The following is a 13,378-nucleotide window of genomic DNA, read 5'->3' as shown; positions in this document are numbered from 1 at the left end:
AATAATCTCAGAGAATTACTAATAGAAACTACCCAAATGTTTATCAGCTGAAAAACAGTAAATAAGTTGTGGTACATTCAAACAATGGAATCCAGAATATCAATACAAGTAAACAAACTATAAGTACACATGAGAATATTAATGTATTTTACAAATAAGATACTGAGCTAAAAAAATCCAAATTTTAAAAAAATCATAAATATTGCATTCATATAAATGTAAAAATGGCAAAGTTAATCTACACTGTTGGACTATAGAACAGTAGTTATCCTTAGGTGTTACTGATTGACTAAAAATAACTATACAAGGAGATTCTAAGACAATGGTAACCTTTTATTTCTTGCTTTTGGTTTGAGCTACAGAAGTTTGTTATGATTGTAAAAATTCATTATTTATGTTTTTTTCAAATATTATTTTTTAAACTCATTAGCCAAAGAGTGTTGATTCACAAACTGGATCCAGTTCATGGAGAGCAAGGAGAGACCAAAGAAAGAGGCAGATCACTTTGATAAATGGTAATTTTCATGAGTAAGGGGACGTAACATATGAGGCTTTTCTTGGGCATCTGCACGGCAAGTAGATCTCTGCCCTGCCCTTAGAATTCTAAAAGCTCACATGAAGGCCTTCCCTGTGCTCAGTAATGTATACCATCCAGATGGTCTCCACACACTTTACTAGTACTCCCTCAGGGCTGCTTCCTTTAAAATGGCTCTGGTGGTGAGAATGGAGGCAGATTGAACATTGCAAGGACAGCAGAGGCCTGAGCAGCCTCTGACTGCCCATATCCAGCTTGCAGGTCAACCATAGTTTTTTTCCATGACCCCCTCCACCAAAAAAATATTTATTGTCTCACATAACTGAGAATTTCAGAAATAACAGGCTTTAGACAATCTATTCCTCAGGTACACAAAGTGTGCCCATTTCTCAACACTTTGTCATTTGTATTTACTAATAAGGCTATGTATGGTGTGAACAAAACTGTCAGCCATTCTAGATATTTCCTTTCAAATATAAAACCAATGGAGAAAATATTTCTCATTTAATAAATGCCTTATGCCTAAACAGACTATACTCAGCTGTGTGACCATTCTTTGAGCCAATCAATGGAGCTACAAGTAATAGAAAGTACTGATGACTATGGCTTCAGTCACACACCCTCCCTCCCCTGAAGGTTGGTGTGGAACCTCTCTCTTCCAAACTACTTAGACCACATGTGTCAAACACAAGGCCCGCGGGGCAAATCCAGCCTGCCAGGCCTTGCAATGTGGCCCGCACCGCGCTATCATCACTGCACTCCGCTGTCAGTTTATGACATTGTCAGTTTATGACTGTTCAGTAAACCATTCGGCCCGCGATTTAGGCTGGATTTTAGATTTTGGCCCCTTCTCTGATTGAGTTCGACACCCCTAACTTAGACTGAAAAGTAGGAAAAAGTGATTTCCTACTTATAAAAGCAAACAAACAACAAGAAATACAGTTTCTGAGTAGAAATAGAGTGAATGGATGTGCATCAGAGGTCGAGACAACTCTCAAACCATATAGAGCAGTTTAGTTTGATCCTAAGATCATTCTAGATCAAACACCAATATTCTAAGTGTCCTAAGGTAAGGGTTGCATCTGCTCTGCAACTATCCTGAATGAGGTGCTTAAAGATTTGGAAGATCATGAATGGAGCTGCCCTGGAGAGCCTCATTGTTCCCACATCCTGTGGTAGTTGATGTGTGCTGGCAGGGATGACTATTGCCTGTGATGTCATTGTTTTTGAAAACATGAGCAAGCAAAGAAAGCAGCAAGAAAATAAAAAGAAGAGCATTTCACAAGAATTGAAACTAATCAAAATGCTAGATGAGACAATTACAGTAATAAGATCTGTCAAGGACATCACATATGAAACAATTTGTGAAAAACAACAACAATAAAAATAGATTTTCAATTTAAATTTGTCAATATTTAAGCTTTTTAGTCTTTCACTTAAAAATAGTTATGGTAGAAAGTTAAATCAACTAAACTGATCTATGAGAGAAATATAAAATGTGTAGAAAGAGTATACATAATCAATGTGACTAGTGAAAAATGAGTTAGTGAGGGCATAGATATGAGAATTTTCATGTGTATGGAAGGAATCCTTCAATTTAAAAAAAAAAAAGAGGAAGTTACAGAGGCGAGGTAATATTTAAATAAATCAAGAAATTTGCTTTTATTTGAAGAAAGATTTGTGCCTGAAGATTGAAAAGTCTCTCTAGATCTTAGGGAGGATTAATAAAAAAAAGATCATTTACTAGATATATCTCAGTGAAAATTTTGAATTCTAACAGTAAATATAAAATATTATCAACTTATAAAAGAGCAAGTAACTTTTAAAGGAAAGAGAATCTGACTTACATCTGACACATTTATAATATTAAAACTTATCAGTTAAAGAAATTTGATCTCCTGAGACCAAAGGAGTTAGATTCAAGATACTATTCACCTGTCAGTGAAAAGGAATGACATTTTCAGATATAAATGGATTCTGAATATATATTACCCATGTATTCTGAGGAAAATAATTATGAAAATACAATAACCAAATGACAATTAAATGAGAACTAAGATATTGAAAAAAAAGGATTGTATTAGAAAAGAGTGGTAAGTAATGACTTGCAATTTGCATAATTACTCTAAATGGAAAATGTCATTATGATTGAGGAATTGTGATAGTGCAGTGAAGTAAAGGATAATAAAAGAAATGAGATAAATTGTGAAGTAAACCTTAAAATTTGATTTCAACAAAATCCAGGACCCTGAAGCTATAAGAAATGGAAAAAGGAATAAAAGCATTCTAATTGTCAAAGAACAATATGCAACAGAAACTGTTAGTAACTACTTAGTACCCATTTTATTTTTCTTCCTAGTACTGAAATTTTTATTTTATTCATAGCAACAATTTATCCAAATAGAACATGACATTTTCCTCCATCCATCTCCTGGAAGCTCAGTCTCTTTCAAGCTGCTCAGCTCCCTGCCGCTCCGGGCCTCAGGGAACCTGTCCATCAAGGACACTGATGTCTTTACCGCGACTGGCATCACCTCGTCCCGTTCCCAAGTCCCTGCAGTCCAAAGCATCAGGACTAACACTACTGAGGAAACATGACCTCTGGCAGGGCAGACAGGGCACTTACCCTTTAAGTCCTATTCATGATATCAAGTGTCGGAGTACTTACTCTTTGATTCTGCCAACTATGCCAACTGTGGGATGTACAGGTCCTCTGCCAGGAACTGGACCTCCGTGGAAGCCAGCTATTAGACAAAGAAGACACGAGGAGTCATAGGTGTATAGGAGAGTCTTTATTATAAACCATGTAGCCATTGCTACCAAGGAGCCATCAGATAATATTGTAGTTCTTCAAAGTAGCCCTGCAAGGAAGCCTTTGCTAATACAGTAGCAAACACAGGCGCCATAGGGGCCATACAAACACAGGAGCCAGCCTGACATGAAAGCAGCTTCTCACTGGCTGATCAGTAACACACCTTTATGCCAACTTAGACAAAAGAAGCATCTTGCCAAATAGTGACACCAATGTTTGGGTTATAGAAAGGGATGCCTACACAGTGCATACAGCAAGGTGGCTGTGTCCTTCTCAGATTGGCCTTGAACACCCAGCATACTTTGACTAGGATTCCCACACATACTTCAGAGGCTATTGTATTAGTTTTCTCTTGCTGAAATGACAAGAATCAGAAAGCTAGTGACTAAAAATATATACATTTTATGTTAGAATTTTGGAGATCAGAAGTTTAAACTTAAGGTATCAGAAGTGCTACATTTCCTCCAGGGCACATGCCTTTCCAATGCCTTGACCCTTTAATACAGTTCCTCATATTGTGGTGACCCCCAACCATAAAATTATATTTGTCGATGCTTCATAATTGTAATTTTGCTACTGTAATGAATAGTAATGTAAATATCTGTGTTTTCCAATGGTCTTAGGCGACCCTGCTAGCGGTTCCAGTTGTCTTAGGAGACCCACAGGTTGAGAACTGCTTGCTGTTGTAGAGCTTAAAACCATCAGAAAACACAGATAATTTACATTACAATTCATTAATAGTAGTAAAATTACAGTTAAAGTAGCAACCAAAATAATTTTATGGTTGGGGGTCACCACAACATGAGGAATGTATAAAAGGGTTACGGCATTAGAAAGGTTGAGAACCACTGCTCTAGAGCAAGGGTGGGGAATGTCCGGCCTGAAAATCTTTTGGTCTGGCCTGCCAAGTCATTGGGGGAGAGTTAATTAAATGTTTGACCAAATATAGCAGGCTAATTCTTAAGTTGATAATTTTGTATGGCTGGAGAATCATATTACAAATATTCAAATGGTCCTTGGCAGAAAAAAAAAAATGGTTCCCCTCTCCTGCTCCAGAGCATTCAGGAGAGAATCCATTTCTTTTCCTCTTCCAGCTTCCAAAGGTTACCTGAATTCATTGGCTCATGACCCCTACCTATATCCTGAAAGTGCATTACACCAATCAACTGATTTAAGAATCATTTTCCTTTATTCTGTCCTTGGTACTCCTGTTTTCTTCTAACTATCCTTATGACTATATTGAACCCACCCAAATAATCCAGAACAATCTCAAAATTATCTTTAACTTAATTACATTTGCAAAGTTCCCTTTAAAATATGTTTTAATATATTCAAAGAACCCCAATTTGACATCTTTTGAGGCCACCATTTAGCCTAAACAGGATCAATAACTTAATTATATTGTTACAATAGTTGCAATAGGCTGGGTTGGCATGACTCAGTGGTTGAGCATTGGCCAATGAACCAGGAGGTCATAGTTCAATTCCTGGTCAGGGCACATGCTTGGTTTGTTGGCTCAATCCCCAGTGTGGGGATTACAGAAAGCAGCTGATTAATGATTCTCTCTCATCATTGATGTTTCTGGCTCTCTCCCTCTTCCTCCAGCTCTCTGAAATAAAGAAAAAAAAATCTTTTTTAAAGTTGCAATAGGACAATAAACATTTGACTATAAATTTTAAAAAGAATCATTTCATCAATGAATGCTGAGTTTCTAATGTTATTTCTATGTTCGATAGAGCATTTCTAAGATTCATAAGAAACAGCATAAGGCATTTGGGCAAATCACAACTCTATCTGTCAATCATTATTTTCGGGTTTAGATATGTTCACTTATTATTTAATTGCATATATTTTCACATCATTACAATGAAGTGTCAACTACTTAGTAACCTAAGGAAATTCACAAACAACTGAATTCATTCTTAGGTATTAAAGAGAAAAAGAAGTTAAGTATATATGATCTATCATATGTTAAATACTTAATATAGATCCACTCCCCATGAAACCAAATGTATGTTTGGCTGCATGCTGCAGAGAAAGCCAAACTTATGAGATTGATGCTTATGTGAAGGAAAGTGGTTTATTCAAGTGTCAGCCACCTAAGGAGATGACAGACTCCCATCCTAAAAAAAACAAAAACATCTTAACATCTCCATCAAGCCAGTGATTCTTGCAGGGTACAAGGAATGTGGAGGACACATTGTGGACATGCAGAGAAACTGAAGGCATCCTGGCCACCTTCTTGGTAGTCACAATATAGATCTTTACTGTCAGCATTCTGGAACTGGTCAGTGTCAGTCAAATTCCTGCAGTTAGGCCATTTCATGTTCATATGGGAACTGGAACTTCTGAGTCCTGCAGGATGCTCATAAGGAAAGTGTTAGTATATAGTTTTCCTTCTGTGAGTTTTATTGTGCTAGTGAATTTTATTGTAGTTGTTATTTTATAGTCACTTGGAATAATATAAAGGTTTCCTACTACAAGGTCGGACTATAAGATCAAGCTTACATACAACCATAGCCTTTGCCTATAATTGTGCTGGGAGGGCTTTGCCCTCCAAGCTGGGACTTGTATGTGGCTTTGCCACAAGAAGACCATGCCTTCTCATCATTCCGAGGCTTGTACCTGTCCAAACGCTGTAGTCACTCTCCACATAAACTAGTTCCATTGTTTGGTTTTTATATTCTACATATGGAACCCCAATTTCACTATTCAATAGGAAGGTATAATGTAATTAATTGTTTACACTAGTTTCTAAAGTTTAACATGTTCATCTAGGCAACGATTCAAATTTTAGTAGAAAAATTAATACAAGAATACATTACATACCTAAAATCTCCATGTAGAAAGCAGAACTTACTTATCAGCCTTTCTTGCTTCCACCTATGCGAGGGTTTGATTTCAAAGAGGAGGCAGTACACAGAAGATATTCTGCTCTGAGGGAGGATGGGAGAGGTATTATAGATTCAGTCTAAAGTGGCTGAAGTCCCAGTAGTAAGTTCTTTTGTTCAGTGTCATCAGAATATTGTTCTTTTTCTTCTGTGTCTGATCTTAGCTGTACTGAACTAATACCTGTCAGCAGTTTGTCGATGAGATGTGTGCAATTTTCAATCTGAAAAGCTCTAAACGCTATAAGAGATACTGTATACTGAATTGCAAAGATACTGCAATAAATTTATTTTCTCTTCAAGCCATCTAGAAATGGTTTTATATTGTTCAAAATTGTTATTTTCAAGGGATAATTGTGACTGCCCTAAGCAGTTAATAACAAAAATTTGTATCATAATTGTAGGCAATGTATCAGTAGCTTCATTTCATCAAATTAAAAAAATTAAATATATGCTGACACCAATCATGCCAAACTGTTACTTGATTTACTGAAGATATGAATAATAAAAACATAGGCAACATATAAACAGAATGTTTACCAAAAAGTTAATGACAATGCAATCCAGAGACTATATCTTATAAATAGAAAAGCAGCAGTACTTAGATATATGTATAAAGGTTTATGGTAGCATTTCTCATAGTAATAAAAATTAAAAAGTAAATGTCTTTCAGTTAAAGAATGGCTAAGTAAATAATGGTGCACTTCAGACATGTAATATTATGAAACCACTAAAAAAAATAACAATTTCAGTTGAACTAAATGATTACAGCAGTTGTTGATGAGTAAAAATAGAGATATACAGGTTAAAGTATATCACATAACTGGAGGCCCCATGGACAAAATTCGTGCTCTGGGGAAGGGTCCCTCAGCCCAGCCTGTACCCTCTCACCATCCAGGACCCCTTGGGGGATGTAGCAGTGAGCCAAGTAACAGGCAGCCAAAGAGGAGCCCAAACCAGGGCCAGGCACCAAGCCATTCATGCTCATCCTGGCCTGCTGCTCCTGCTGCGCCTGCTGCCACTCAGTAGTGCTGCTGCAGTCAGGAGAGGCTCCTGCTGCTGCAGCTGTGCTCCCCAGCTGTGAGCCTGGCTTCTGACTGAGTGGCACTCCCCCTCTGAGAGCACACTGACCACCAGGGACAGCTCCTATGTTGAGCATCTGCCCCCTAGTGGTCAGTATGCATCATAGTGACTGGTCTTTCCTATCATTCCACTGTAAGATCGCTTAGGCTATTATATACAATAATATATATATATATATCTTAGTGTATATATTTTTTAAATCAAAACATGACAAATCATATTCCATGTATATGTATACTATTCATATGTACACACATAAAAATATATCTGCATAAGGTTACCTCAGTCAAAAAAAAGAAAAGGAAAGAGCAAACACTTCATTCTTAGCTTGGATTAAAGCTTGGTCAAGGCACAGGATGGGATTAGTTGGTGGGTGGGTATTGCTCGGAGTCAGTGAAGATAAAGTTTTGAAAAAGAAATAGAGATACATATAACACAAAAATGAAAGATAATATAAAATAGCATGCATGCCAAAACCGGTTGGCTCAGTGGATAGAGCGTAGGTCTGTGGACTGAAAGGTCCCAGGTTCGATTCCGGTCAAGGGCATGTACATTGGTTGCGGGCACATCCCCAGAAGGGGATGTGCAGGAGGCAGCTGGTCGATATTTCCCTCTCATTGATGTTTCTAGCTCTCTATCCCTCTTCCTTCCTCTCTGTGGAAAATCAATAAAATATATTTAAAAATAAAAATAAAGAAATAAAATAGCATGCATGCTGCAATTCACTTTATGTAAGTTGCATACATGAAGATATTAGATTGAAAACAAAAGTTATAGTTTCTTCACAGCATAAATATTGGAATGTATACATCATGAGAAACTCCTTAAAAGTAGAGAGTATGTACCTCTTGATAATGAGATATGGTAGGGAGAGTAACCAGAAAATTATTGTTTGTTTTCCCTTTGCTTTAACTGTTAGCCTTTAGTGCCATTTAACATTTTAAACTATACATCTATGACTTTGTTAAAAAAAATAATAATAATAAAGTTTAAAAATAAAATAAAATGATATCCAGGTGTGTCCTGATCCTTTTTTTCTCCTGTCAGAAAATTACTTTATTTCACTTTTACACTTGAATGACAGTTTGGCTCAGTCCAGAATTCAAGGTTTCAGCTTATTTTTCTACAGACTTCTAAATATACATATGGTGGATATGGTGTTGACTGGATATGGTGTTGACTTCCTGGATATGGTGTTGCTGATACAAAGTGTGATGTTATTCTGCTATTTATTCTTTTGTATTTGACATATCCACCCTCCACTCCTGTAGCTTACAGGACTTTGTTTGGTCCTGGATGTCCTGAAATTTTACTCCAGTGTGTCTAAGTCAGGGAGTAGAGGCATCATATACGTCATTATCACCATTGGCCCATGCAAGGCTCCTTTCTAGTGTTTTTTGTCTTGTTTTGTTTTTTTGTTTTTTGTTTTTTATGAATTATTCTTTTTGTCACCATTCTCCATTCCTGTCCCCCTTCGTATCTCTTTATTTTAATGTCCTTTCTCTACTTAACTGGCTACTCAAAATGTAAACTGGAAAAAATAATAAAAAACTTAGACATACAATAGTAAAGTTATTTTCATTTTTCCCATTTTGACTACATTGAAAAGGTAAAACACACCACACACACATACAAAACTTCGTTTTTGCAGAAAATATATAAATAAACAACTTTATTTGCATTTTAAAATATCTTTTTAGCCAAGCATACGTGTTTGTATCACTTCATTTTATTTTCAATAACATAAACTTTGCCATGTAGTTATCTCTCATGTAATGCTGTTCTTCCTTCATGCTTACCTGAATCTTCCAAATACACAATCACCTTTTCTCTAAACGCCCATAGAAAGTTATTACATTTATACTTGAAATTCAAAATGTTGTTCTTTATAGCAATTTAGCCTTTATTCCTTTGCTGAATATATTCCCTTTGTTCCTGTAGATTCACTCTGCAACCTTGTCTATCCCAAGCTCTGCTCGGAAGCCCTTGCATCAATGAGCTGCATAATAGGGAGCCTTCAAGAGTTTATTTTGACAATATAGTGTTTTCAAAATGACAAAATATAGTGTTTTCAAAATGGCAAAGCTCTCTAAAAAAATCTTAGACTTCCTTTTAAACAAAAGGTCATATACAATAAAATTACTAAACTATTGTTTCTTAATACATAACTTTTAATGACTTAAAATTAAGTACAAAATATAGTATTTTTAATAGTAAACAAAGTATCAATTATTGTGAAGTAGTCTTTAGAAGTGAGACGAATCAATGGAAAACAATCATTTTTATTCTTCATAAAATGCTGAAATTCTAAGTCTAAAAATCATTACCTGGAATTTTACTTTAATACAGTTAACTCTTGGAAATCTTACTGATGATTCTGAAAGACTTCTGATAACACAAGACCCTCTAGTGGCATCTGATGTGAAATTTGTAATATAAATAATGTTACAATTTTTTTAGTGTTTAGAGATATGTTAGGACATGAAATACATATTAATAAAATTGATATTTAGAAATTACAGTATCATCAGTCACTTATTTGTTGCAATATGTGTTCATTTTAATAATATATATATATATATATATATATATATATATAGTTTGTTTGTTTGTGTTGAATTATTTTTAAAGTTGATAAATAAATAGATCACATTTTCCAACTCAAAAGGAGCAGTTTGATATGAAATGAGGGAATATAATTTTTGCCAGCTAAACAGTGCTAGATGTTTTATACATTAGTTCATTTGATTTGACAAATAAATATAATTTATACTTTAAGAAAAATAAAATAAATTTCAGAAACTTATGCATGTAATTAGTAATAAAGCAAGGAATTTAAACACAAATTTATCTAAGGCATTTTTTTACTACACACTTCTACTTAAAATAAAGCTGTTTAAAATGAAGAGGAAGACTGACACATAACCAGAAAAATTTGACAGCTCATTCTAAACTGACAAGTCAAAGGGCAATACTAAACTGTAAGAAGGTGAATAGGTCAAAAAGAGGTTTTTATCTAGAATTCTGATGTAATTAAATTGGCTCTCACTATCTTCAACATTTTTCTTTTTAACCTATAATGTCTTAGTGAAAGGTAAATTGATAAGTATCTTGCTTCGTTTTAAAATAATTTTTTAAATTTGACCATATAGCTTATTGTATTTATGAAGATTATCCACACTCTGATTTCTGTTGAAATTATGTAAAGGATACTTTACAGTAGGCAATATCAGGGCATGTCAGGATAGAAAATAAGATTTATAAAATTTACATTATGGAACATTTCTTACCATAATCTTTATTTTTACTCTAAAAAGCCATCACAAAGAAACATGCTATATATTAAAAGTATAATATGCAAATCAACTGAACAGCAGAACAACCAGTTGCTATGATGTGCACTGACCACTAGGGAGCAGATGCTCAATGTAGGAGTTTCCCCCTGGTGGTCAGTGCACTCCCACAGGAAGCAAGGCTCATGGCTGGCTGGCTAGCACAGCAGCGGTGGCAGTAAGGAGCAAGGGGTCTCAGACTGTGAGAGCCCCTGGGGTTTGGGCCTGAGCCAGCAGTCAGACATCCCCCAAAGGGTCCTGGACTGTGAGAGGGCACAGGCCAGGCTGACCCTCCCCTACTCCATTGACAGCTCTACATAGATCAAGCAAACAAAAAATCAATAAAGAAATATTGGCCCCTAGTTGATTACACATTAATTATGGAAATTCACATTATTCATGGAAATTCTTTTTTTTTTTAAATAGAGTTTCTTTCTATAATATATATTAAACTTTTAAAAAAATATATTTTATTGATTTTTTACAGAGAGGAAGGGAAAAGGATAGATAGTTAGAAACATCAATGAGAGAGAAACATCAATCAGCTGCCTCTGCACATCCCAAGTAGGGGATGTGCCCGCAACCAAGACACATGCCCTTGACCAGAATCAAACCTGGAAGTGGGAAGCTAATCCTAAAATTCAAAGGAACATGCAAATGAAACAGGATAGACAAAACAAAATAAAGTTGGAAGACTTACTTTGAAATTTCAAAACTTAAAACTATAATATTTAAAACAATGTTGTACTGGCATAAGGACAGAGATATAGAATATTGAGAGTCTACAAATAAATATTCATGGCATAGACAACTGAGTGTAGTCAATGAGGAAAATAATGTATCTTCTACAAATGTCACTAGAAAACTGTATATCCATATTCAAAAGAATAAAGTAGGAGTCCTTAGGTATACCATATATACAATTTAATTAAAAATGAATCATAAACCTAAGTGTAATAATTACCACTATAAAACTCTTATAAGAAAACATAGAAGTAAATATTCATTAATTTGAATTAGGCAAAGCCTAATATCAAAATTACAAAAGGAAACATTTAACTTTATCAAAATTTACAACTTTTTTATTTCAAAGCATAACATCAAGATGGTAATAAGAAAACTACCCAAATGGGAGACAATTTTTGCAAGTTATACCTGAGAAGAGATATGTACCCAGAATATATAAAGAAACCTTACAGTAAATGAAAAATGAGTGACCTAATTTTAACATGCGTAAAGAATCTAAACAGACCTTTCTCCAAAGACAATATCCTGGTGGTCAATAAGCACCAAAAAAAATTTGTTCAGCATCATTAGCTATCAAGAAAATGAAAATCAAAACCAGAATGAACTATCTCTTCACAGCCGCTGAGATGGCTGTAATATATAAGACAGATAATAGCAGGTGTTGGCAAGGATGTGAAGAAATTGGAACCCACATACACTGCAACCACTTTGGAAGTAAATGGGGCCACCACATTGGAAAACATATTGGCAGTTCATCAAAAGGTTCAACATAGAGTTACCATATGAACCAGAAATTCTACTCCTAGATATATAGCCAAGAGAAATTAAAACATACTTTCACACCAGTATGCACACACATTCTTACTAGCGTTATTTTTAATATTCTAAAAGTGCAAACAGACTACTGTCCACCAACTGATGAATAAATACATAATATGTGATAAGTATGCACAATAGATTATTTGCCAACCAAACAAAATGAAGAATTCATATATGTATGGATAAACCTTGAAAACATTATGGTAAGAGGAAGAAGGCAGTCGTAGAATTTTGGGTAATTTCATCTATATAAAATGTCCAGAATAGGCAAATCTCTAGAGATAAAAAAAGTATCTGTTCCCCAGGACTTAAGGAACGGAATGGGGAGAAAATGGGAAGTAACTTCCAGTGGGTATGGAGTTTAATTTGGGGGTGTTAAAATATTTTAAAATTGTGCTGATAGTTGCAGAACTCAGATTATATACTATAAACTATTGTACAATTGAAATGGTTGAGTTGTATGGTGTGCAAATTATATTTTAATAAAACTAAGAAAAATAAATAAAAATATATCTACAACAAAAAGTTACTTGAGCAGCGGGAGAAAAAAAGGTAAAATTGTTTGAGATTACATTCCATGAGGTGAGCTTATTTAGTATATTTTCATATTTATAATTTCTTTAATTATAATTTCATTGTTTTTATTATTTTACTTTAAAATCACATTGTACGCAAATACAGAAGACTTAATTGTGATTATAAAACATAATCTAAATCTTGTCATACTTGAAAATGCAAAATAACTGTACAGATAAAAGAGAATGTAAGGTTGAAGAGGACAGTGATGAAAAGTGAAAGAAAAAGTAAAATATATTTTCTAGTTGATGAAATAATAAATTCTAACCTAAGTACATTATTTAAGTATATCATGAGATATATTCAACAATGAAATAAAATGCTGATATAATTATGTTTGGAGATTGGGAAAACAAAAGATAGGAAGGAGAAGAGGGAAAAGAAATGCATAGTAGAAATGAAAGGAGTTAAAGCACATCTTTCAAAGCAAGGAGAGAACAACTAAGTTCTTTATCTATATAAAACCCTAATATGCAAATCAACCAAATGGCAGAACAACCAGTTGCTATGACACTCGCTGACCACCCAGGGCCAGGTGCTCAATGCAGGAGCTGCCCGCAGCCCACAGGCCCCGACCAGCAGTGGT

The sequence above is a fragment of the Pipistrellus hanaki genome (genome assembly GCF_964339955.1).
Source record: "Pipistrellus hanaki genome assembly, chromosome: 2".
NCBI lineage: Eukaryota > Metazoa > Chordata > Mammalia > Chiroptera > Vespertilionidae > Pipistrellus > Pipistrellus hanaki.
Note: the sequence above shows the minus strand (reverse complement) of the source record.